The sequence below is a fragment of the Geotrypetes seraphini genome, chromosome 7 (genome assembly GCF_902459505.1).
Source record: "Geotrypetes seraphini chromosome 7, aGeoSer1.1, whole genome shotgun sequence".
In the NCBI taxonomy this organism is placed as follows: domain Eukaryota; kingdom Metazoa; phylum Chordata; class Amphibia; order Gymnophiona; family Dermophiidae; genus Geotrypetes; species Geotrypetes seraphini.
In genome coordinates this window covers 178,311,140-178,334,822 of record NC_047090.1, presented here as the reverse complement: position 1 = coordinate 178,334,822, position 23,683 = coordinate 178,311,140, and the positions used below count along the sequence as shown (strand labels likewise).

The following is a 23,683-nucleotide window of genomic DNA, read 5'->3' as shown; positions in this document are numbered from 1 at the left end:
CAATTCCATCATCTGCCTTCTTTCGCTTCCTCCACCACTCTTCCATACCAGTATCCTGCTCCCTTCTCACTTCTTTCTCTCTCCCTACATCACCTTTCCATATCAGTATGCTGCTCCTTTCTTTCTCCCTCCATCCCAATGCCATCCAGTATCTTGCCCCCTCACCTCCTCACCACTGCTGTATGCTTCTTGAACCAACAGCAATGGCTGTAAATCTTTTAAATGCAGACATCACGGGACCTTGCTGCACCTCCTTGGCTGCCGTCTCTGCTCCAGAACAAGTGAGTGATGTCGGAGGGAGTGGACAGGCAGCTGCAGTCATCACGGGACCTTGTTGCACCTCTCTGAGGCTGCCGGCTCTGCTCCGGAACAAGGAAGTGACCTCAGAGGGGTAGACTGGCAGCCGTGGTAGGTGCTGAATTTAAAGCAGCAGTGGCAGAGTAGGGTGGAAGGGTTCCAGATCTGGTGTGTCGGTTGTGCACCCCCTTACAGCTTGCACCCGGGGAGGACCACCTCTCTCACCCCTCCCTTGGTACACCACTGTGGGGAGGGGAGGTCTTTACTTTGTTTCTGCAGTGGTTATCTGGTCACTTTGAATACCCTTTTAGGACATATATCTGTTTTTACATTGTCTAATTCACAACGTTTAAGTTTCAACCAGGATGTCTAGTAAAACATTCAATTATCCCTGCAGGATGACTAAGTCTAGGTCGGCCCCTATCCCACTCACATACTGCCCTAACCACTCCTCCAGATACGCCCCTTTCAGCTCTGGGTGCACAGTGGCATTCAGAGGCATATAAGGTCCCACGGCACATCCTGAAAGTTGGTTTGATTATTGGCACTTGGATGACCAGTCTTTTAGGGCGGGGCGGGATTTGGGTGGTTTTAAGACGTGTTTACGTTTTGATTATGAGCCCCTAAGGCTCTTTACACTTGCACTGTGAGGTCATAGAGCTTTATGGTTATAGAAACACAGAAACATACCCCCTCCTTTATAAAGCTGCGCTAGCATTTTTAGCGCCGGCCGTGGCGGTAACAGCTCGGACGCTCAAAGGAATTCTATGAGTGTCTGAGCTGTTACCACTGCGGCCGGCACTAAAAATGCTAGCGCGGCCTTTGTAAAGGAGGGGGATAAAAACATGATAGCAGATAAAGGCCAAATGGCCCATCCAGTCTGCCCATCCACAGCATCCACTATCTCTTTCTCTCCCTATAGGCCAAGAGTGTTAAAGTCCCTCCTTGAGGGCCACAATCCAGTCGGGTTTTCAGGGTTTCCCCAATGAATATGCATGAGATCTATTAGCAAACAATGAAAGCAATGCATGAAAACCCGACTGGATTGCGGCCCTCGAGGAGGGACTTTGACACCCCTGCTATAGGCTAAGGCTCTTTATACCTGCATTGTGAGGTCATAGAGCTTTATGGTTACAGAAACATAAAAATATGATGGCTGATAAAGGCCAAAGGGCCCATTCAGTCTTGGTTATGCTTCTAAAATTATGCCCTAAATATGCGAGATACTGTAGAACATTTTCCTCTCTATGTATTTTTTTTTCCTTAGGAACTTTGGAATTGATAATAATTATGCTAAAGGATAATAACTGTACTTAACAACAATAACATGGAAATTATTCCACCCAGTTTCATATTACCCAGGATGCATTCAAATGTTCACTGCCTATTAGATGGGTCACAGATCAGGCAAATGGACAATTAAATCTAACGTGCCCTAAATGCTATGTAAACAGTAGTATTAATATCCTGAACTATGTAAATGATTTTTTTTTAACCTCCCCCCCCCCCCCCCAACATTTTTTCTTCTGTCAAATTCCTGCTTCTGTTGACAGGACATTACAATACAAATCATCTGCTTGTGGGAAGAACGACAACCCGACGAGGTGGGTACAAAGTGATCGACTCAATGGAAAAAGTTTTCTGCCCCGAGGAAGCCACTCCAACTTGCCTTTGAAAGCAGAATGCCAGCGAGTTGCTTCTCGTCCCGGATAAAGCGAGTGCCCCATCTAGCAAGCGGCTGAGATGCGACTGCCCGAACAGTAGTGGCGTCATGAGACAGCCCGAGACTGAGAGGCAGGAAACGAGAGCCATTTTCATTACCTTGCAAGCCTGCTCCTGCCTTCTGCTTTACTTGCTGTTACAGCTGCTGTGCCTTCTCCCCACTTAATCCTTCCATCCTGGGGTGCATTCCCTGCAGATAACGTGCCCGTCATAAGCCAGACCCTGTGCCCACACAGTTAGCTCCTGGCAATGGCATTGCTACACTACGGACGGGCCGGGCTAGCTTAACTGCTGGGTCCTAAAGCTCGCTGCCTATTCTCCTCTGTAAAGGAAGAATGCAAACGACTGTCTTATCCAGTGCAGCTTTGCAAGACTGAAGGCAACGGTTTTACATACAACAGAGCTTTCACACCATATTCTTTAAATATTCCTTTTCATGTCTTCACTAAACCAGGTTGAATGCATTGCATCTCACAGTTACCCTGCTGCCTTACAAAGTTTTGCGTCACTGGTGTTTACCAAAATAGAGCCATGTGTACGTTGAAGATTCCAGAAGGAAGCTCCAGGAAAAGCGAGATGAAAGGGAGGAAACTGAGAAAAATGAAGACAGATAAAGACCTTATGGCCTGTCTCGTCTGCCTATCTATGCCATGAATATCAAAGTTTGTCCAACTTGCACTGACCTAATGAAAAACACAAAATGTACATAATCTGCTAAAAAGGTTATCTCCCACTAACTGTTCACTTTTGTTCCTGGCTCATAAGGATGTATCTCTGAAAGTGGGTGGTTGTGGTGCAGAGGTGCTCTTCTTTGTGGTCTGATTCAGTAAGGCTATTCTTATGTTCTTAAAAAGTATGGGGCTCGTTTTAAAAGCAGATGGATATGTAAAAATCCCCCCCCCCAAAAAAAAAATAAAATAAAAATCCTACTCTGCAGTTTGTCCAAATAGCAAGAGGCCATGTTTTGGGAGGGATTACAGAGGGTTAAAATTTAGGACATCCAATCAAACAAAATGTCCAAGTCAGCCTTATTTTAATCACACTCAGGGTTTAAAGCAGTGGTCTCCAACTCCAACCCTTTGCAGGGCCACATTTTGAATTTGTAGGTACTTGGAGGACCTCAGAAAAAAATAGTTAATGTCTGATTAAATAAATGACAATTTTGCATGAGGTAAAACTCTTTATAGTTTATAAATCTTTCCTTTTGGCTAAGTCTTAATAATAATATTGTAATTTATAATTAAAGAGACATACGATCCAGAAACTGTTTTATTTTACTTCTGTGATTATGATAAACATAACCAAGGGCCTCAAAATAGTACCTGGCGGACCACGAGTTTGAGACCACTGCTATAGGCTAAGGCTCTTTACACCTGCATTGTGATGTCATAGAACTTTATGATTATAGAAACTCTTGCAGGCCCCTCTTGCAGGGGGGCCTGCAAGAGGGGTAGAAGTGGGAGGACCACTAGGCAACAGTGATCACAACGCGATCAGATTCACATTAGAAAGGGGGACACCCATAGTAAGGTGGACCGCAACAACTGCGCTCAACTTCAGGAAAGGGAACTATGTTGCTATGAGGGAAATGGTGGGGAGGAAGCTCAGAAACATCTTTAGGATGGAGACTGTAGGAAGCGCCTGGACCCTATTCAGGGACACCCTGCAGGAAGCACAAAGAATGTACGTCCCCAGTTTCAGGAAAGGCTGCAAGAACAAGCGGTCAAAGGACCCGGTTTGGATGTCAACTGAAATAAAGAGGGCAATAAATGACAAAAAAGTATCCTTCCGGAGATGGAAAAAGGACCCAACGGAGGAAAATCACCAGACGCACAGGAAATGCCAAAAGGAATGCCACCGAGAGGTTAGAAAAGCAAAAGGGAAATACGAAGAGGGGCTGGCCAGGGAGGCGAAAAACTTCAAGGCATTCTTCAGTTACGTAAAGGGGAAGCGACCAGCGAGAGAGGAGGTGGGGCCGTTGGACGATGGGGATAGGAAGGGAGTGATTAAGGAGGATAAAGAGGTAGCTGAGAGGTTGAACACGTTCTTCTCGTCGGTTTTCACGAGCGAAGACACATCTAATATACCGGACTCAGAGGAGCTCATGAGTGGGGAACAGGCAGAAAAATTGGAGCACATAGAGGTAAGTAAGGAGGATGTCCTCAAACAGATAGACAGGTTAAAATGCGGCAAATCACCGGGCCCAGACGGGATCCACCCAAGGGTTCTGAAGGAACTAAGACAAGAAATAGCGGGCACAATCCAGCATGTTTGCAACCTATCCTTGAAAACTGGAGAGGTACCAGAGAACTGGAAATTGGCGAATGTCACACCTATCTTCAAGAAGGGATCGAGGGGTGACCCCGGGAACTACAGGCCAGTGAGCCTGACTTCAATTATAGGGAAGATGGTGGAAGCTATGATCAAGGATGGCATTTGCGAGCACATCGAGAGGAATGGCTTACTGAGAACAAGCCAGCACGGATTCTGTAAGGGAAGGTCGTGCCTAACGAACCTTCTGTACTTCTTTGAGGGAATAAGCACTCGGGTGGACAATGGGGAACCCATAGACATCATTTACCTCGATTTTCAAAAGGCTTTCGACAAGGTGCCACATGAAAGGCTGCTTAAGAAGCTGTGGAACCACGGGGTGGGAGGGGATGTGCACAGATGGATTAAGCACTGGTTGTCGGGTAGACTGCAGAGGGTCGGAGTAAAGGGCCAATATTCTGACTGGCGGGGAGTCACGAGCGGTGTGCCACAGGGATCGGTGCTGGGGCCGTTACTCTTCAACATATTTATCAATGACCTGGAAAAGGAGGCAAAGTGTGAGGTTATAAAATTTGCAGACGATACCAAACTGTGCGGCAGAGTTAGGTCCAGGGAGGAGTGTGAGGACCTGCAAAGGGACCTGGACAAGCTGGAAGACTGGGCAAACAAATGGCAAATGCGCTTTAACGTGGAAAAATGCAAGGTCATGCATATAGGGAAAAGGAACCCGTTGTTCAACTACAAACTGGGGGGAGCATTGTTGGGAGACAGCAGACTTGAGAGAGACTTGGGTGTGCTGGTGGATGCATCACTGAAGCCATCTGCACAGTGCGCAGCAGCCTCAAAAAAAGCCAACAGGATGCTGGGCATCATAAAGAGGGGCATAACGACCAGGACGCGGGAAGTCATCATGCCATTGTATCGAGCGATGGTGCGTCCACATCTGGAATACTGCGTTCAGTATTGGTCGCCACACCTCAAGAAGGACATGGCGGTACTTGAGAGAGTCCAAAGGAGAGCAACGAAACTGGTAAGAGGGCTGGAACACTGCCCATACGCCGAGAGGTTGGATAGGCTGGGGCTCTTCTCTCTGGAGAAAAGGAGGCTCAGGGGAGATATGATAGAGACCTTTAAGATCATGAGGGGCATAGAGAGGGTGGATAGGGACAGATTCTTCAGACTGAAGGGGACAAGTACGAGGGGGGCATTCGGAGAAACTGAAGGGAGATAGGTTCAAAACAAATGCAAGGAAGTTTTTTTTCACCCAAAGGGTTGTGGACACTTGGAATGCACTACCGGAGGAAGTGATCAGGCAGAGTAAGGTACAGGGATTCAAACAGGGATTGGACGGATTCCTGAGGGATAAAGGGATCGTGTGATACTGAGAGAGGTGCTGGGATGTAACACAAGTATAGAAAGCTAACCAGGTAATAAGTATAGAAACCCAACCAGGTTGTGCATGTGCAAGACCGGAGGGTTAGGACTTCGATGGGAAGATAGGACTTAAATGAGAAACCAAGGTGGCAAGGGGGCCCCTTCTGGTGATTCAGACAGGTCGTGACCTGTTTGGGCCGCCGCGGGAGCAGACTGCCGGGTGGGATGGACCTGTGGTCTGACCCGGCGGAGGCACTGCTTATGTTCTTATGATGGCAGATAAAGGCCAAATGGCTCATCCAGAGCATCCTCTATCTCCTCCTCTCCCTATTGGCTAAGGCTCTTAACTTTTACATCTTCTCTTCCTATAGGCCAGTGGTCTAATACTCAAACCCTTAGCAGGGCCACATTTAGATTTGTAGGTACTTGGAGGGCAATTCTGACATCGGAGAAGAAATTCCGTGCCAGCCAGGCAGCGATTGGCTGGCCCAAAACTTCCTCTCTGACGTCTGAATTGACGTCGGGAAGAAGGCTTCTGGGTGGCAAGAAGAAGGTGCAGCAGACGGGGATTTGAATCGGCACTGGAGGAAGAGAAGGAGGGAGGCTGGCAGGCAGCGGCAGAGGGCCGGGGGGGGGGGGGGTTGAATCGGGCGCTGGAGGGAGGGAAGGAGGGAGGCAGGTGCAGCACGGAGGGAGGTAGGCAGGCTTTGGCGCAGCAGAGAGGGTGGGAGGTAGACAGGCAGGCTTTGGCAAGGCCGACAGGCAGGCAGGCTGACTTCGAAGGAGGGGCTGGGACAAAGGCTGGAAGGCAGTCAGGGGGACATAGGAAGGAGGCACTGAGGACACTAAGGACATGGGAAGGAGGCACTGAGGGCACTAAGGACATGGGAAGGAGGCACTGAGGGCACTAAGGACATAGGAAAGAGGCACTGGGAGCACCAAGGACATGGGAAGGAGGCACTGAGGGCACTAAGGATATGGGAAGGAGGCACTGAGGGCACTAAGGATATGGGAAGGAGGCACTGAGGGCACTAAGGACATGGGAAGGAGGACTGAGGGCACTAAGGACATAGGAAGGAAGGAGTGAGGGAATAGAAAGGAACAACTGGGCCTGAGTGCAGAAAGAAAGAAATGAAAAAAAGGATGCACAGTCAGAAGGAAATGCAACCAGAAACTCATGAAATCACTAGATAGCAAAGGTAGGAAAAATGATTTTATTTTCAATTTAGTGATCAAAATGTGTCAGTTTTGAGAATTTATATCTGCTGTCTATATTTTGCACTAAATTTGTCTATTTTTCTATAATTACTGAGGTGACATTGCATATTTTAAAATCATCTACCTTGACATCTTTGAGAACCCCTCAAATATAAATGATAATTAACATTTTCTCTGTGTATAGTGTGCTTTGTGGGGTTTTTTCTAATTTTATAGCTACCATTATGAATTAATAAGATATTATGTGTACATGAAAAATGAATGGAAAAAATTTAGGGCGGGATTGGGGGCGGGACTAGGGTGGGATTGGGGCAGGGCTAGGGCAGGATTAGGGGCGGGGCTGATAATTAATAGATATCCCGTTTTGGTGAAAAAAATAAATGGTCACCTTATACTGGGGGCACTAAGGACATAGGAAGGAAGGAGGGAGAGAATAGAAAGGGACAATTGGGCCTGAGTGCAGAAAAAAATGAAAGATAGGATGCACAGTCAGAGGGAAATGCAACCAGAGACTCATGAAATCACCAGACAGCAAAGGTAGGAAAAATTATTTTATTTTCAATTTAGTGATAAAAATGTGTCAGTTTTGAGAATTTATATCTGCTGTCTATATTTTGCACTATATTTGTCTATTTTTCTATAGTTACTGAAGTGACATCATTGAAAACCCCCCAAATATAAATAATTAACATTTTCTCTGCGTATAGGGTGCTTTGTGGTTTTTTAAAATTTTATGGTTACCATTATGAAATAATAAGATATTGTGTGTACATGAAAAATGAATGGAAGAAATTGGGGGCGGGGCTAAGGCGGGATGGGGCGGGGCTAGGGTAGGATTTGGGGAGGAGCTAGGGAGGGATTGGGGGCAGGACTGAATATTAATAGATGTCCCGTTTTGATGAAAAAAATAAATGGTCACGTTAAATATGCTGCATATGGAGGGAGAGAAAGGAGGGCTGTTGGATGATGGGGAGAAAAAGGGAGATGCTGGGCATGCTGTAACCATGTGGGAGAAGTCATTGAGACTGGAAAGCGCACTTCAATATGCTTTCAATTCCAAACTCCAACCCACCTTCTAAGCACCAATATCTGTAATTCCTCCACTGAGCACTATATGTTGATGCACCTTTTTATCCAGTTTGTCTGTCTTGATTAGATTGTAAGCTCTTTTGAGCAGGGACCGTCTCTTCTGTGTTTTGATGTACAACACTGTGTATGTCTAGTAGCGCTATAGAAATAATTAGTAGTAGTATATTTGTATTGTAGGGGATAATAAATATTGGCCCTGGGAGCTTCAGACCCAAGGTATGCCACTGCCAGGTAGTATGTGTCCAAGCATTGATCTATAATAATATATATTGTAATGAGAGTACCATCTGTGGTTAACCTGCACTGCTCATCAGAAAAAAGCAGTCGTAAATGGTCTACTTTCCCCAACATACAGTAATGATATTCAACAAAACTATCAAGTGTCCTTGAAAAGTCAATCTTGTATATATTAGTTTCTGTTGCAGGGACATAGGAGATAACTAATTTGCATCTACCTTATAAGAAGAAATTACTGTGTTTTGACTAGGCAAACGGGCTGCCTACTGAACATATTTCAGACGCAAAAATATGCTTGAGATAGCAGGCAGCACACCATGTACACACATTGTGCTCTTAATGGAGCTGATCAGTACAGGACAACTGATTTCTGTACCTTAGATCTAGCCAGGAAGCCAACTATTCCAATGTAATGGCTTTTTCTTCAGGCACAGTGGGCTGCCTCCAAAGTCTTACTATAAACTAGAGAATGACACGGTGACAAAATTCATCACCATTCCCGTCCCCGCGGATAACCGCGGGAAACCATCTTCATGTCATTCTTTAAGGAGAGAGGGAAGAATCAGAGTATGAATTTCCACAACCACTGACCCGCAAGCTTTGCTTTGAAGAATGCTGGTGTAGAAGGACTGAGGTTGAAACAGACACTACAGAATGACAGTCTCTGGTATCCAGAGCAGATATTGTGATGTCATAATGCCTCATTCCACCAGTGCCTAAGAGCCAATCACATCAGTGATGTCACAATGGCTTCATTATCCTTGGCTCACATAAGAATCAGAGTATGAATGGCCACAACCACTGACCCGCAAGCTTTGCTTTGAAGAATGCTGGTGTAGAAGGACTGAGGTTGAAACAGACACTACAGAATGACAGTCTCTGGTATCCAGAGCAGATATTGTGATGTCATAATGCCTCATTCCACCAGTGCCTAAGAGCCAATCACATCAGTGATGTCACAATGGCTTCATTATCCTTGGCTCACATAAGAATCAGAGTATGAATGGCCACAGCCACTGACCCGCAAGCTTTGCTTTGAAGAATGCTGGTGTAGAAGGACTGAGGTTGAAACAGACACTACAGAATGACAGTCTCTGGTATCCAGAGCAGATCTTGTGATGTCATAATGCCTCATTCCACCAGTGCCTAAGAGCCAATCACATCAGTGATGTCACAATGGCTTCATTATCCTTGGCTCACATAAGAATCAGAGTATGAATGGCCACAACCACTGACCCGCAAGCTTTGAAGAATGCTGGTGTAGAAGGACTGAGGTTGAAATAGACACTAGAAAATGACATGGGATTATTTCCCGTGGTTATCCGCGGGGACGGGAACGGTGATGAATTTTGTCACCGTGTCATTCTCTACTATAAACAACAATAGGAATGAGTTCATTAAAAGCAGTAGCACATCAACAAGACATTTTTATGCTTATAGGAAGCTTTTCTTTCAGAAATGAACAGGATTAGATTTCTTTGATCACTATTACTTAAAAAGATGACCAGAAATGAATTCATAGTTATTGCTGCCATGAAAATATCAACTATTTCCCCTAAAACAATGATTCTTAACCTTTTTTTGAGTCACAGACCCCTTTAAGAATCTGATGAAAGCTATCGACCTCCCTTCCCCAGAAATATTCATATCAACACAACTTTACATGCAATGAATATAATAATAACAACTTTATTTTTCTATACCGCCAACACCCAAAAAGTTCTAGGCGGTTCACAGAATAAAGAGGATTGGACATTCCAGTGATGATACAAAGCACACAGAAAAGCAGTACAATATTTCAATAGTGAAAAATACAATGAGAAACTATGACATAGTCATTAATCAAGAAACAAATTTTTTTAACAAATAGGTCTTAACCAGTTTGTAAAGGTTACTTACTGTAACAGGTGTTATCCAGGGACAGCAGGCAGATATTATCACACATAGGTGACGTCACCGATGGAGCCCCGGTATGGACACTTGGAAAGTGGATCGCAACTTTAAGAGTTTAAAAAGTTCGCGATTAGCCCGCACCACAAAAGCGCGAGTGCCTTCCTGCCTGACGTAGGCGCACAGTCCCTCAGTTAAGATAAGCTAGCTAAGAAGTCTACCAGGGGAGGTGGGTGGGTTATGAGAATATCTGCCTGCTGTCCCTGGATAACACCTGTTACGGTAAGTAACTGTGCTTTATGCCAGGACAAGCAGGCAGCATATTCTCACACATGGGTGACCTCCAAGCTAACCAAAATGGGATGGTGGGAGAGTTGGACTTTAAGAAAATAAATTTTGTAATACTGACTGGACGAAGTGCCCGTCCCGTCTGGAGAAAGACTCCAGACAATAATGTGAAGTGAAGGTATGAACTGAGGACCAGGTGGCAGCTTTACAGATTTCCTCAATAGGCAAAGATCTAAGGCCCTAAACACTGGAGACACCAGTGATGTGGGTCAGTCACAGAGATAGGCCAAGCACAATGACCGCACTTCTTAAATCCTGTCAGCGGGCCTGACATCGACGGGAACACCGCCTCAGCCAAATTGAAAACTATGGCCAAGGTAGAAAACAGGCCCCGCCAGGCCAGAATCCACAAGGGAGAAAAAAAGAGAGATTTTCTTTCCCAAAAGGTAAATAAACGAAAAGAAAAGAAAACCAACACGAAAAATGACTAAACAGTCATTAATGCGAGAGCGGGAAGGCAAAAAAGTTTTCAATTGCCGTTGAAATGCGTCTTCTTAGTTCCGCGGAAACTAAAAAACTGAGGGACCGCGCGCCTACGTCGGGCGGGAAGGCACTTGGGCATGCGCGGTGCTGGCTAATCGTGAACTTTCTAAACTCTTAAAGTTGTGATCCACTTTCCAAGTGTCCGTACCGGAACTCCTTCGGTGACATCACCCATGTGTGAGAATATGCTGCCTGCTTGTCCTGGGATAATGTACTTTATTTTGTCAAGATTTGATTAGCTCATACATACAGTATATGACATACATAAAGTATTAGTAACATAGTAACATAGTAGATGATGGCAGATAAAGACCCGAATGGTCCATCCAGTCTGCCCAACCTGATTCAATTTAAAAAAAATTTTTTTTTAATTTTTTCTTCTTAGCTATTTCTGGGCAAGAATCCAAAGCTTTACCCGGTACTGTGCTTGGGTTCCAACTGCCGAAATCTCCGTTAAAACCTACTCCGGCCCATCTACACCCTCCCAGCCATTGAAGCCCTCCCCTGCCCATCCTCCACCAAACGGCCATACACAGACACAGTCCTGCAAGTCTGCCCAGTACTGGCCTTAGTTCAATATTTAATCTTATTTTCTGATTCTAAATCTTCTGTGTTCATCCCATGCTTCTTTGAACTCAGTCACAGTTTTACTCTCCACCACCTCTCTCGGGAGCGCATTCCAGGCATCCACTACCCTTTCCGTAGAGTAGAATTTCCTAACATTGCCCCTGAATCTACCACCCCTCAACCTCAAATTATTTCCTCTGGTTTTACCATTTTCCTTTCTCTGGAAAAGATTTTGTTCTACGTTAATACCCTTCAAGTATTTGAACGTCTGAATCATATCTCCCCTGTCTCTCCTTTCCTCTAGGGTATACATATTCAGGGCTTCCAGTCTCTCCTCATACATCTTCTGGCGCAAGCCTCCTATCATTTTCGTCGCCCTCCTCTGGACCGCCTCAAGTCTTCTTACGTCTTTCGCCAGATACGGTCTCCAAAACTGAACACAATACTCCAAGTGGAGCCTCACCAATGACCTGTACAGGGGCATCAACACCTTCTTCCTTCTATTGACTACACCTCTCTTTATACAGCCCAGCATCCTTCTGGCAGCAGCCACTGCCTTGTCACACTGTTTCTTTGAACTCAGTCACAGTTTTACTCTCCACCACCTCTCTCAGGAGCGCATTCCAGGCATCCACTACCCTCTCCGTAAAGTAGAATTTCCTAGTAAACTTTAAACAATCTCAAAAACACTCCTTTTTTATGCATAAAGTAATGGCCACTCAATATAATTAGGAAATAAAAACCTCTTGTGCAAATTAAAACAGATCTGTTACTACTATGTTTTCTACTACCATTACTACTACATCTAAATCTCTTGTTATCTGCGAGAAAAATCAACAGTACCAGACTAATAGTGAATATAATTGTTAATTTTTATCTGACCCTCACGGACCCCCTGAAACCCATCCATGGACCCCCTAGGGATCCAAAGACCCCAGGTTAAGAACCTCTGCCCTAAAAGCACCTGGTAACAGTTTATCTGTCAACAGATCATTGGCCAATCACCCTACACCCAATCACCCAATCATGCTGCCCATCTCTCCCAATCTCAGGCTACTGTAAAATTAACTAGCTATAAATAAATTTTAAGAAATTTTGGGGACCTTTTACTAAGCTGCATTAAATGCTAACGTGTGCCTAACACAACTTAAAATGCTAATGTTCATTAAATTTCTTATAGGACCGCCCTTCAAGTATATATTAAAGCACCATAAGATGTGCTCCGGCATCCTACAGTAAGTGCCAAGTATGCATGTGCTAACTGCGCACTCTAAAATTTTATTAAATTTCTATTTTCAGGGAGAATGTCTAGGGGTGGAGAATAGGCGTTCCTGTACTTATCAAATTGCCGCATGCCTATTAATTATCGAAGAATGTTTATTTATTTTTGTTTTGTTTTTTAATATACCATTGTTCTAGTAAAATAAGTAATCAGAACAGTGTACAAGTGTGGTTCAGTTACAAAAAAATAAAAATAAATTAGTATTGCATAATTTAAAAAAGTAACAGTATATATAAAATACAAAAACCATTAAAAAAAAAAATCAACTATCACAGATTTTGAAGTCACAACATGAAATCTCTGTACCTAAAAGACCAATTACCAGAAAAATGAGAGAGAAAAAATACGTCTTTAAACCTTTCTTGAATGATTCCAAATTTGTTTTCAGCAAAGATGATTTGGAAGAGAATTTCAGAGTGATAAAAAGGCTGAATCATGATTCAAGTCTAATCTTGTACAAGAAAGAGGTGGTATAACTAACTAGTTCTGATTCAAAATCTCAGATTATGGGTAGCATAATAAGAAGATAGTAACCCACCCTCTTACAAAGCCGTGCTACTGGCTACCGCATGGCAAAAGTCCCAAAGCAGCTTGTGTTATCGGGATTTATAAAAGAGGGGATAAATTAGATAAATATTGAGGGTTTTCTAAAGAAAGAGCTTTAAATCTCAAAATAGCATGTGGACCCTTACCACCTGAAAAATGGATGGCAATAGGTTCACATGTGCTAATTTTTTACGACCATGCACAAATGGCAAAATAAGCGAATGGTGATTAACAACTAGATGCTTCAAACAAAATTGCTGATAACATCAATAAAATACAATCATGGGCCAAAATCAACAAATTCAAGTTGAATGCAATCAAAACCAAAATCCTCTGGTTCTACACTCCCCTACAAACAGCACCCATGTTGTGCTCCCTTCTGAAGAAAAAATAGACATAGACGAAGTGCGAAGTTATCAAGTTCGAGGACGACACAAAACTCTCCAGCAGGGTCAGAACTGTTGAGGAATGCAAAGAACTGCAGAGCGACCTGAACAAACTGTGTGAGTGGGCAAAAAGATGGCAGATGAGCTTCAATGTGGAGAAATGTAAGGTCTTGCACATAGGGAAAGGGAACCCCATGTACAGCTATACGATGGGAGGGAGGGTGCTGGGGAATGGCAGCCTAGAAAAAGACCTGGGGGTATTGGTGGATACAACAATGAAGCCAGCGGCGCAATGTGCAGCGGCCTCAAAAAAAGCAAACAGAATGTTGGGCATTATCAAAAAAGGTATCACGACCAGAACGAAGGAAGTTATCCTGCCACATCTGGAATACTGCGTCCAATACCTTAAGAAAGACATGGCAATACTTGAGAGGGTCCAGAGGAGATCAACTAGGATGATAAAAGGAATGGAGAACCTTCCATATGCCGAAAGGTTAGACAAACTGGGGCTCTTTACCCTGAAAAAGCGGAGATTGAGAGGAGACATGATACAGACTTATAAAATCATGAAAGGCATAGAGAAGGTGGAGAGGGGCAGATTCTTCAGACTAGCGGGGACAACAAAAACAAGCGGTCATTCAGAAAAACTGAGAGGGGACAGATTCAAAACGAATGCAAGGAAGTTCTTCACTCAGAGGGTGGTGGACACCTGGAATGCGCTTCCAAATGAGGTGATAGGACAGAGTACAATACTGGGGTTCAAAAAGGGACTGGATGACTTCCTGGAAGCGAAGGGGATTGCAGGGTACAGATAGAGGTTACTCTACAGGGCATTAAGCGAAAAAGGTATGAGAGTTTTAGGATATGAGCACTATCAGATCATGGACCTGAGGGGCCGCCACGTGAGCGGACTGCCGGGCACGATGGACCTTTGGTCTGACCCGACAGGGGCAATACTTATGTTCTTATCCAAAGTACTGGGTGTCATACTTGACTCAACTAGAATGACATCCAGTCTCAAATCTCTGGAAGAAAACCTTCTCCATGAGACAGCCGAGACTCATAAGGCCCTACTTTCATGAGCAACACTTCGCCATCCTTGTACAAATGCTAGTTTTGTCAGAACTTCATTATTGCAACTCCCTCTACATAAGTATCAACACAACACTGGTCCACAAACTACAACTAATACAAAACACTTTAATCAGACTCATCTTCAAGTTGAAAAATTAGATCCAATTTCTACCTAGAATATTAGAATAGCCTTACTGGGTCAGACCAAAGGTTCATCTAGCCCAGTGGTCTCAAACTCACAGCCCGGGGGCCACATGCGGACTACCAGGCACTATTTTGAGGCCCTCAGTATGTTTATCATAATCACAAAAGTAAAATAAAACAGTTTCTTGATCGTATGTCTCTTTAACTATAAATGACAATATTATTATTAAGACTTAGCCAAAAGGAAAGATTTAGAAACTATAAAGAGTTTACCTCATGCAAAATTGGCATTTCTTTAATAAGACATTAACTTTTTTTTCTGAGGCCCTCCAAGTACCGACAAATCCAAAATGTGGCCCTGCAAAGGGTTTCAGTTGGAGACCACTGATATAGCCCAATATCCCATCTTCACGGAGGCCAATCCAAGTCACAAGTACCTGCCATAAACCCAAATAGTAGCAGCATTTCATACCACTGATCCAGGGCAAGCAGTGGCTTCTCCCAGGTCTGTCTCAACAACAGACTATGGACTTTTCCTCCAGGAACTTGTCCAAACCTATTTTTAAACCAGCTACATTAACCGCTTTTACCACATCCTCTGGCAACGCATTCTAGAGTTTAACTATTCTCTGAGTGAAAAATATTTCCTCCTGTTGATTTTAAAAGTATTACTCTGTAACTTCATCGAGTGTCCCCCTAGTCTTTGCAAATCTTGTTGCAGTAAAAAAAAAAAAAAAAAATCGATCCACTTGTACCCATTCTACACCACTCAGGATTTTGTAGATTTCAATCGTAGCCATCTCTTTTCCAAGCTGAAGAGCCCTAACCTCTTTAGTCTTTCCTCATTTGAGAGGAGTTTCATCCCCTTCATCTTCTTAGTTGCTCTTCTTTGAACCTTTTCTAGTGCTGCTATATCTTTTTTTAAATAAGGAGACCAGAACTGAATGCAATACCTACTTCAAACAGCTGTATATTGGCTGCCCATCAATAAACTAGAATAAACTTCAAGATATCGTATAATCTTCCACATCCTCCATGGAAATTCTTATTCAATCCCTCATGGCCCACCTTGAACAGAAATCTTAGTACACTTCAGTTGAACTACCCCTAAACAAAAAGCCTCAATCACAAATGTACCTACAACACCATGTTTACATATATCAGTGCAAGTTTTGGAACCATACAACCATACATCTGAACCTAACTACCTCACATTACAAAAGAAACTAAAGACTTATCTCTTCAACACCATATTAAGAAAACTGACCAGTAAGCCCCCAAATTGCCCTATAACCTATACTGGACCACATGCACAGCTCAATCACCTGACGATGAACTACAACAGACAATCTTTACCTCATAGCATCACTGAATATACCTTCTTTAGCATCCTTGGATAACACTAGGGGCTCCTTTCACTAAGCTGCGCTAACGGTTTTAGCACACGTGCTAGATGCTAACGCCTCCATTCAGCTGGCGTTAGTTTTTGGTACGTAGCGTGGGGTTAGCACATGCAGCAATATAGTGCGTGCTAAAAACGCTAGCACACCTTAGTAAAAGGAGCCCTAGATTGCATCTCCTTAAAAATTGCACACTAGGGAAAGCACTACCTTTTAAACCGTACCAGCTCTTGTATTTTTCCCTCAAATTTGTATTGTCATGTATTACTAAGAGCCTCATTTTACATAGTAACATAGTAGATGACGGCAGATAATGACCCGAATGGTCCATCCAGTCTGCCCAACCTGATTCAATTTAAATTTTTTTAATTTTTTTCTTCTTAGCTATTTCTGGGCAAGGATCCAAAGCTTTACCCGGTACTGTGCTTGGGTTCCAACTGCCGAAATCTCCGTTAAAACCTACTCCAGTCCATCTACACCCTCCCAGCCACTGAAGCCCTCCCCAGCCCATCCTCCCCCCAACGGCCATATACAGACACAGACCGTGCAAGTCTGCCCAGTACTGGCCTTAGTTCAATATTTAATATTATTTTCTGATTCTAGATCCTCTGTGTTCATCCCACGCTTTGTAAGTCGCCTTGAACCTATTTAGTCATAGGCAGAAATCTCAGATTAGATTAGAACTACAAAAAGATCATTTTTACAGCTGCAGTGCCCCTTTAGTCAGGTTTTCCCACCTTTTACTGCAGCTTAGTAAAAGGACCCTTTTGAAATGATTTCTTCACACTTGGCAGCATCTGAAAGCTCTTGGAAAGAAAGATTTTGTAATCTTCCACTGAAATGCATTAAATGTAATTTTCATAAAGGGGCAAGTGAAAAGGTGTTACAGTTTGGGCTAGTAGGAGGAAAGTTTTTTTTTTCCTGAGCATGCGGTATTGATTAGTTTACGTTCTTTATTTATACCTCCTTTTCCAAAACCCCAAAAGCGTTTTTTAGTGCAGGCCGGCACTCATAGAGTTCCTATGAATGTCAGAAGCAGCACAGAACATTTAGCGCACCAGTGGGGGGGGGGGGGGGGGGTTAAATAACAAAACATATCAAATTCAAAGAGATTCCTCTTACCAGGGAGCACTTAAACTCACAGCCAACCAACAATCGAGGCACAGTAGCTTGTAGGATTTATTTGTATAATTGTGAAAAAAAAATCTTCAACAGAAAATGAGAAAATTAAATGAGTTTATGCCTACATTCAAAGTCTTTTCAAATATAACTTTCTAAAATTAACATTATGAACCTCAAGTACTTTGGAAAAATACATATAAAGTAAGTGAGGACATCTCCAGGGTGACCAGGATAAAGCAAGGGTACTTACCTGTAGCAGGTGTTCTCCAAGAACAGCAGGCATATATTCTCACATGTGGGCAATGTCATCCATGAACCTGGTATGGATACTGCCAAGTGCACTGTCACTTTAAATTTTTAGACAATGCCCGCACCGCATGTGTGCAGGTGCCTCCTGCCTGATGTCGGCATGTGGGACCAACAGTTCAGGCGGGTCCTGCTGTCCTTGGAGCAGGTAAGTATTTTCGATGTCTCTGAGGCATAATATTCTCACATGTGGGACTCCCAAGGTGCCAGGCCCATGGCTCTGGAAGAGGTCTAATACTGAATAAACACGAGTCTGGTGAAACCCAACAGGGCCAGAGGGATAGTTGGCGCGTAGGGAGTGAAAGGATTCTGTAGAACTCTTTGTACAAACTGACTGTTACTTCTGCAGCTGTGTTCCAAACAATAATGAGAGATAAACATATGGATTGAGGACCTCACCTTGAGTACTGCATTCAATTCTGATCACCATATCTCAAAGAATAGCAGAATTAGAAAAAGTTTAAAGAAGAGAAAATAACTACTACTAATGTTTATTATTTCTAAAGCACTGAAAGGCATACACAAGGGAAGGGGTAAAACGCGGACCTCACAGACCTCACGGACCTCGCGGATCTAAACCCGTATGGCCTTAAAAATCTGAGGTCCGTGTCGGTCCGTGTCCCTGCCCTTGTAGTTTCTATCGCTGACAGACCTTGATGAGCTTTTAGCACTGACGGATCTGTCTCAGCATAGGGAGGGAATAGTGTTAGGATCCGTCAGCGCTAAAAATCTCTTCGAGGTCTGTCAGAGCCAGAGACTAGTGCTGGAGCGGCAGAGCAGAACATAGGTCTGGAAGAGAGCGGGGACATAGGTTTTGGACGTGCGTTACGGAAAAGAAGTCTCCAAACTCTAGCACTAGTCTCTGGCTCTGACAGACCTCGAAAAGATTTTTAACGCTGACGGATCCTAACACTATTCCCTCCCTATGCTGAGACGGATCCGTCAGCGCTAAAATCTCATCAAGGTCTGTCAGTGACAGAAACTACAAGCGGCAGGGACACGGACCGACATGGACCTCAGATTTTTAAGGCCGTAAGGGTTTAGATCCGCGAGGTCCGTGAGGTCCATGTTTTACCCCTTCCCCATACACAATGCTGTACATGTGCATTTAACATGTAATAGATGGTCCCTGCTCAAAAGAGCTTACAATCTAGTTTAGACAGACAAACAGTACATAAAGGGGCTGGGCAGTTTCTCACTTATGGGCAGTGGGAGTTAAGAGTTAAAAGCAGCATTGAAAAAGTGAGCTTTTAGCATGGATTTGAATACAGCTAGTGATAGAGCTTGATGTAATGACTAAGGCAGTCTGTTCCAGGCATATGCCGCCGCAAGATAGAAGGGACAGAGTCTGGAATTTGCAGTGGGGGAGAAAGGTACGGATAGGAGGGATTTACCCAATGAATGGAGTTCACGGGAGCAGTGGCGTACCAAGGGGGGGAGCGGGAGGGGCGGTCCGCCTCGGGTGCCAGCCCTGAGGGGGTGCTCCCGGCCTTGCCGTTCAGTCCCCCCCACCCCCGAAGGACTGCTCGCCCCACTGACCTTCCTGCACCACCTGTGAAGCAGCCCGCAGCAGGATCGCGACGTCAGCGATCCCTGAGCTGCTTGGGCGCTGCTTCCTGCGCCGCGGACCCGCCCCTCCTCTGACATCCTCTGACTTTATAATGCAAGTGAAACGAGGATTTGGTCAGATTTTGAAGGGTCTGCAGAAAAAAAATATTGTATAGGCCGGGGACATGAGACAGAAGGAAATGGGAACTTTTCTTCTATTTTTGTGAATGGAAAGGCTGAGGATGTCAGAGAGTTCAGTTAAAATATGTGCTTTATAAGAAAATATAATAATGTGCTTTATAAAGTTTATAGCATAGCTGGCCTACCCAGTGAGGTGTTCCTCGTGGTGGTGGCGGCAGCGTGTCAATGTGTTGAGAGGAAGAGGTGGTCTGGGAAATTCTGCTGAGCAAACTCCGGGCCCATTTCCACCCCCCGGTTAGTCCACTCCACTCAACTGGTTCACACACTGAGTGGGTCTTTGGTGTTGTTTTGGGATCTCTTCCAGTGGTTTATCAGTATCTCCTTCTGGTCCAAGGAAGGAAACTTTGTTATCCTTAGCATTGACCTACAGAATATGTTTGTAACAGCGCTGCTTGTGTGGCATTAGGCTATGTAGTGATCGAAAGAAAAAAACAGACCTTTGCACATTTTTGCACTATATGGTGGGTGTATAAGGAGATTCACATTTCCTGCACAGCTAAGTCCATGTGAAGTTACCTTGTGCTGTATTTGACATCTAGCAAGGTCTCTGTTTGAAAGGAAAGATCTAAACTTAAAAATGAAGTGGCCAGAAGTTATGGTAAAAGCAGATGGTGTAGCTGGTTTTAAGAAAGATTTGGACAAACTCCTGGAGGAAAAGTCCATAATCTGTTATTAAGACATGGGGGAAGTGTCTGCTTGCCCTGGATCGGTAGCATGGAATGTTGCTACTCTTTGGGTTTTGACCAGGTAGGCTATTCTTATGTTATGTTCTCATCTGTAGGGGCCTTTGTTTTCACTTCTTATTTTAATGTATTTTTTTTCTGGGAACTTATCAGTGTTTTTTATAATGGGAACAAAAATGGAAGAGAATTAATGTGTGTGGGATGAGGGGGTAACTAATTTCTTCAGCTAAATAATTCAATCCACTTCAAACAGACATAGGAGAACTCACGCACCATTCACACACCCTCCAACCAAAAACGTCAAAAGAAAAAAACTGTTCGACAACCTCCTAGTCATTCGAGCTGCAACACTCGACCCCCAACTCTACAACCAATTGACATTGACCACAGACTGCAAAACCTTCAAAAAGAAATAAAAACCCTTCTATTCAAAAAACACATAAAACCGAAATAACACAATCAGAATTGTCCCAAGCATCACCTGCAACTACTCCATATGTACTTCTGATGTCATGACAATTCAGACATAATTTATGTTATGTTATGTTTGGAATATAAGAAAATTTTCACTGCCTATTTCTATTCTGACCATTTATTCAGTTTCATGGTCATTACAAAAAATATTTTTTTACATGGGGGGGTGTCAAAAAATTATGGGCCCCGGGTGCCACATACCCTAGGTACGCCACTGCACGGAAGCATAAGTGAGGAGAGAGATTGCAGAGCTGCCGAGTGAATGAACTTGGAGGTCAGTAAGAGGAGTTTGAACTGTATTTGGAAACGGATGGGGAGTCAATGAAGTGATTTAAGGAGAGGGGTAATGTGAGTATGGCAGCTCTCACAGAATATAAATTGAACGGAAGAACTGAGTGAAGCAAATTGCAGTAATCTAAGCAAGAGGTGATGAGAGTGTGGATAAGAGTTTTGGTAAAATTATAGAGGAAAAAGCGACAGGCTTAAGCAGTTTGTTGGATCCAAGTGGAGAAAGAGAGAGAGGAGTCAAAGATGACCCAGAGGTTGTGAGCAGATAAGACAGGGAGGATGAGAGTGCTGTCTACAAAAACAGAGAATGGGGGAGGGGGGAAGTGGGTTTAGATTAGTGGTCTGAAATTCACGGCCTGGGGGTCACATGCGGCCCGTCGCCAGGTACTATTTTGAGGCCCTCAGTATGTTTATCATAATCACAAAAGTAAAATAAAACAATTTCTTGATCATATTTAGCTATAAATGACAATATTATTATTAAGACTTAGCCAAAAGGAAAGATTTATAAACTATAAAGCACAGTTACTTACCATAATAGATGTTATCCAGGGACAGCAGGCAGCTATTCTCAACCTGTGGGTGACGTCATCCATGGAGTCCCAGTGCAGGCAGCCTCGCAAGCAGATTTGCTTGAAGAACTTGAAAAAGTTTGTGACTGCCGCACCACACATGCATGAGTGCCTTCCCGCCTAGTGCAGGGTGCGTGTCACCTCATTTCAAATAGCTAGCACAGAAGCCAACCAGGGGAGGTGGGTGGGTTGTGAGAATAGCTGCCTGCTGTCCCTGGATAACGCCTGTTATGGTAAATAACTATGCTTTATCCCAGGACAAGCAGGCAGCCTATTCTCAACCTGTGGGTGACCTCCAAGCTAATCATAATGGGATGGTGGGAGTGTTGGCAATTCAGGAGAATAAATTTTGTAATACTGCCTGGTCGAAATGGCCATCCCGTCTGGAAAAAATATCCAGACAATAATGAGTGGTGAAAGTATGAACCGAGGACCAAGTGGCAGCTTTGCAGATTTCCTCAATAGGAGTATAGTGGTAGAACATAAGAACATAAGAAGTTGCCTCCGCTGAGGCAGACCAGAGGTCCATCTCGCCCAGCGGTCCGCTCCTGCGGTGGCCCATCAGGCCCATTGCCTGAGCAATGGTCCCAGACTATCCCTATAACCTACCGCTACTCTTATCTGTACCCCTCAATTCCTTTATCCTCTAAAAACCTATCCAAACCTTCTTTGAAGCCTTGTAACGTGCTCCGGCCTATCACAACCTCCGGAAGCGCGTTCCATGTGTCCACCACCCTCTGGGTGAAAAAGAACTTTCTGGCATTTGTTTTAAACCTGTCCCCTTTTAATTTCTCCGAGTGCCCCCTTGTACTTGTGGTTCCCCATAATCTGAAAAATCTGTCCCTGTCTACTTTTTCTATACCCTTCAGGATCTTGAAGGTTTCTATCATGTCTCCTCTAAGTCTCCGCTTTTCCAGGGAGAACAGCCCCAGCTTTTTCAGTCTGTCAGTATATGAGAGGTTTTCCATACCTCTTATCAGTTTAGTTGCTCTTCTCTGGGCTCCCTCAAGTACCGCCATGTCCTTTTTGAGGTACGGCGACCAATACTGAACACAGTACTCCAGATGCGGTCGCACCATTGCACGATACAGTGGCAGGATGACCTCCTTTGTCCTGGTCGTGATACCCTTCTTAATGATACCCAACATTTTGTTTGCTTTTCTTGAGGCTGTGGCACAGTGTGCCGACGCCTTCAAAGACGTGTCCACCATCACTCCCAGGTCTCTTTCAAGGTTACTTACCCCTAGCAGTGATCATCTCATTTTGTAGCTGAACATTGGGTTCTTTTTCCCTACATGCATGACCTTGCATTTCCCTACGTTAAAGTTCATTTGCCATTTTTTGGCCCATTCTTCTAGCGTCGTTAGGTCCCTTTGCAGATCTTCGCAGTCTTCCATGGTTTCAACCCTGCTGTAGAGTTTGGTGTCATCCGCAAATTTAATAACTTCGCAATTTGTTCCCGCCTCCAGGTCATTAATAAATATATTGAACAGGAGCGGTCCCAGCACTGACCCCTGCAGAACTCCGCTCGTGACCCAATGCCAGTCTGAGTAATGGCCCTTCACTCCAACCCTCTGTTTCCTGTCTGCCAGCCAGTTTTTGATCCATCGGTAGACCTCCCCTTGCACCCCGTGTTTCCACAGCTTTTTAAGCAGTCTTTCGTGCGGTACCTTGTCAAAGGCTTTTTGAAAGTCAAGGTAAATGATGTCAATGGATTCCCCTTTATCCACCTGTCTGTTTACCCCCTCAAAGAAGTACAATAAGTTTGTGAGGCATGACCTACCCTTGCAGAAGCCGTGCTGGCTCGACTTTAGCTGTCCATTGTTTTCTATGTGTTCACAGATACTGTCCTTAATCAGTGCTTCCATCATTTTTCTCGGGACCGAGGTCAAGCTCACCGGCCTGTAGTTCCCCGGGTCCCCCCTTGAACCCTTCTTGAAGATGGGCGTGACATTTGCAATTTTCCAATCCTCTGGGATCTCTCCAGTTTTTAAGGATAGGTTACATATTTGGCGAAGTGGCTCTGCTATTTCGTTCCTTAGTTCCTTGAGTACCCTTGGGTGAATGCCGTCCGGACCTGGCAATTTGTCGCTCTTTAGTCTGTCTATCTGCCTGAGGACATCTTCTTGGCTTACCTCTAGTTGGACCAGCTTTTCATCCC

General features: G+C 44.2%; 1 protein-coding gene across 2 annotated transcripts in view; it reads right to left on the bottom strand.

Moving 5' to 3' along the window:
* The window catches only part of FOXN3 (forkhead box N3), a 617,803-nt gene that overhangs the window by 563,110 nt on the left and 31,010 nt on the right, over positions 1-23,683 (bottom strand). The window contains exon 1 of one of the 2 annotated variants that reach the window (XM_033953054.1): positions 2,119-2,260. The exons of the other annotated variant lie outside the window; for it this stretch is intronic. The gene's annotated coding sequence lies outside the window, so the exon portion shown is untranslated. Of the gene's footprint in view, positions 1-2,118; positions 2,261-23,683 lie in introns of those variants that run through there. 2 annotated transcript variants of the gene reach the window in all.